Below are 3711 nucleotides of genomic sequence, written 5' to 3'. Positions count from 1 at the left end.
CCCTCACCTCACCAATGCCTTCCTGGGGGACTGCTCACCTCCCTCACCTCACCAAGAGGAACAGCAGAGTCCAGCCTGCAGCCCACTGAACGTCCCAAACCCCTCTGAACCCCAGCATGGAGAGAAGCCCTGCAAAGGGAACAGCAAACACAAACCCCCGATACACAGATGAAGTTTTTAACACAACAGACAACCCAACCACATCTGTGGATATCTGCAGTGCTCAGATCCTTTTCAGCTGATGACAAACAGTGGAAGTGTTGGGCAATAGGTTTGGAAAGGGATATGCAGGATGGAATTTGCCTTTCACAAAATACAGTGTGAGGGGCAGAAGTCAAAACTGTTAGTGTGGGGCTAGCCAAGAAGTTTATGTAGCATTTAGGCATCCAGTGGCCTCATCTTTTGGAGTACAAGCAATTTAATTTGTCACACTGATATTGTATACATGTCCTGAGCAAATAGGTCAGTGAGAAGAGCGAGCAGGAAGGGAGSAATGAGGGGAGAGATGCAAGGGCATTTGGAAAACTCCATCTGAGCTGCAAGCTGGGAAACTTCACAGTTGTACAAACAGACTGGGGAGATAAAGGGGAGGTAAGAGACTTCACAGCTTCATGCTCAGGGCTACAGCCACCTGCCTGGGGACTGAGGGGCACTGGTCAGTGCCAGCCCCCAGCCATCATCTTCCTAGGGAGCACCAAACACAAAGCCAGCTTAACAGAGAGAACAAAAAGAAAAAAAGGGAGAGAACTTCACCTCTTCTAAGACTGTTACAGAAAGAAACCCCACATGCTTCTGAATTACATGGACAAAGGAAAGTCCTGTTTTGCAAAGCCTTTTTGAGTGGGGAATTCTTTGCTTYGAGCTCTGCTGCAGATTTGCAGGTGAACATTTCCTCTTGTGAAAAATTTATCTCTCAGGGTGAGGAAATGAAATCTCTTTTCCCCAGCTCTTCTCCAGTGGCAGAGCAAAAGGTGGAAGGGCTGTATGAGTGGGATAACCCTTCCTCAGCCCATTCTGCTTTAAGGCTACTCACCCTTCTGTCACTCCACACCATAAACCCCAGTGAGGAGCAYGTCCAACGCTGCAGCTTCATGCAGGGCTCCCAGTTTTGTGAAAGCACAACATGTTTTTCCCACCACAGGTCCTGTCTTCCCCAACACCRTCAGATCAGGATGAACCCCTCAGCCCTCTGCAAGAACCAGCTCRGCAGAAGCACCTCCAGAGGGTTATTAGCAACAAGACCAAACTAGCAGCTTGGGCCTCCAGATCCTTGGGCCCTGAACGCAGGGCTGAAGAGGCGTGACATCAACTATGTCAAAAATTTGCTTGCTTTGAAATCCTACTCCTGCTTATTTATGTTACAGGAGTACCCAGAGGCTTCAGCCAAGCCCTACAGAGTTGGGGCTGGAGAAGTGCATTTGCACATGTAATGGCCATARRATCACAGAATGGTTTGCATTGGAAGGGACCTTAAAGMCCATCTAGTCCAGCCCTGCTGCCATGGGCAGGGACAGCACCCACYGTGCCAGGCTGCACAAAGCCCCACATGGCCACAGAGAGTTCCTGCCCCRTGGCCAGCCACAAGCAGCTCACAGCCTTCCCCAGAAATAACTCACAGCCATGTTTTGAGGTGAGGAGGTGCCACAGCAGGGCAGGCTGCAGTAAAWCCAGCACAAGGGCTGGGAAGCAAGCCAGCAGCCAGGCATCGTGGACAGGGGAGTCCCTGGGGCTTCTCCAGCWCTCCCACAGCAGAGCTGAGCTCTGCCTCCAGCAGCCAAAACACCCTGCACACGGAGCTCTGCAACCCCCACGAGGATGCAGAGAAGGCTGTTAACCTAAACAGACAGGTCTGAGATTGATTCGCAGGAAGGATGAAATCAAGAGGCAAAAATAACATTTCCAACACACCAGTGACACACCAAGCCCTTAATGCAAGGGGCTATTTACAGGCCAAGTGCATTCCTTGCTGCTCTTACCTTCAGCTGCAAGGTCTGGGTCAGCAGCTGCTTTGGAAGAGCCTGTCTGAAGGTAACAGGCAGCCCRGGGAACAGCCAAGCCTAGGAGCTGGGATTTGCAGAAGAAGTAAATAATTAAAGGGACAACTGAGCACAGCTCATAGATTTTGCTCCACAATGCAAGCGCTGAATGTGGAAACTCAAAACATTTCCTCCCTGAATGCATTAAGCTCCCATTTTGCTATTTCAAAGTCTTTACTTTTTTCAGCATCCAGATATTCACTTCCTAGATGCAGTGCTAGGAACAGGGTCTTGTAAATAAAGTTTTACAAAAAAGGAAGGTTAACACACAACATATTTTTCCCATTACTTCAATACATCCTGCAWGCTCTGTAAGCCTGGTAAAGAAAGAGTCTATTTAAAAGTCTAGGGTGGGGAAGAATTAGCTCACCAAAACCATAAACAGATTTGCTTTGCACTTTCAGGCCAAGAGAAAAACAAGACAGGCCATGYGCATATTGATGCACACAATGGCACAATCGTTTTAAAAACAAATGAATCTGGAGGGAGAGGACACCACAAGAGGGTGGGGGGAAAGGAGGAGCAGAGAGAAAGGGGCCAAGCTCTGGAGCAGAGATCCTCAGTTTGGTTCTTAAAGCTCCCTCAGAAGATGCTGAAAAGGCTCCATGGGCCAGGGCAGGACCATGAGCTTGTGCTGCTACAAGGGCAGGATCCATCTCTGGGCCCCTCAGTATGAACAACATCCTCCTCTGCACATGGAACACAAAGGAATCCTTCTTATTTACCCAGAGACCTTCCACAYGAACCATCCACATCCATTATTACTGTCTTTCCGTGGCAGATACCAAGGGATGTAAAATTTAATTCCCCTCTCCCCACACTCCCTCCTAAGAGACTCTGACTCTTTACAAAGCTATGAACGCATCGCCCTYTTCCTCCTGCAAAATTCTCAGTTTATAACAACCAGACAACCAGAGAGTGTTCACTGCACTTGCACAATTTCTGCCATAAGGTATTGAGGACCCACCCAGATGCAATTAACAGAGAGAACTTCAAGGAGGACAGCTCTCAGGGGGCTGAGGGTGCACGTGGATCCCAGCACATCACATGCTTCAGCAGGGTGCCTCARTTTATTCCTGCCACTTTAACAGGCTGCATTTAGGCTGCAGAACTGGAAGTGTGTCAGGAGAGCTGCAGCAAACAGGATCAGTCCGGTCACTGTAATCCCAACGCTGATTATTTAATAAAGTCTAGAAACAAGAAGTCTCCAAATGCAGCACAAGCTGGGTAGAAACCACTCTAGGGTTTGAAAATCCCCATTTCCATGGGGACGCTGTCATTTATCACACAGTCATGTACTGRGTGAACGAATTCTCCACCAGTCTGCTCACTAATGTTCAACCATGGAGCTTACTTTTTGTACAAATAAAATGGCTTGGCTCTGCTACGAGACCCAATTTCTTCTTCAAAAGTCTGGAACGGTGTAATGGAAAACTGGAGTGTTGTTTCCAAGCACACTTCTTCCATCCACAGACAGAAGCCAAAGGGAAAAAGCACCGCTCTCCTGACCCCTCATCCACACCAAGGGACAGATGGATATTTATTAAGTTATATGGAAATAAAGTAAATCAGCAACTAGCACACAGAGGAGCGCCAGCTAGGAGAAAAATACAAATATACAGGATTTGTTTTGTTTTGTACAAGGAGTGATGTCCAGCAGCAAAAAAAAAAAAAA

General features: G+C 48.0%; 1 protein-coding gene across 4 annotated transcripts in view; it reads right to left on the bottom strand.

Annotated features, from left to right (window-relative positions):
• ZHX3 (zinc fingers and homeoboxes 3) overlaps positions 1-3711 on the bottom strand; it is a 40943-nt gene that overhangs the window by 20051 nt on the left and 17181 nt on the right. Inside the window, exon 1 of one of the 4 annotated variants that reach the window (XM_057378395.1) lies at positions 1034-1257. The exons of the other annotated variants lie outside the window; for them this stretch is intronic. The gene's annotated coding sequence lies outside the window, so the exon portion shown is untranslated. Of the gene's footprint in view, positions 1-1033; positions 1258-3711 lie in introns of those variants that run through there. 4 annotated transcript variants of the gene reach the window in all.

Source organism: Malurus melanocephalus, unplaced genomic scaffold, assembly GCF_030028575.1.
Source record: "Malurus melanocephalus ecotype Western Australia unplaced genomic scaffold, MMel_1.1 scaffold_356, whole genome shotgun sequence".
Lineage (NCBI taxonomy): Eukaryota > Metazoa > Chordata > Aves > Passeriformes > Maluridae > Malurus > Malurus melanocephalus.
The sequence above is the reverse complement of the archived record's forward strand: the minus strand, read 5'-3'. Positions and strand labels throughout refer to the sequence as shown.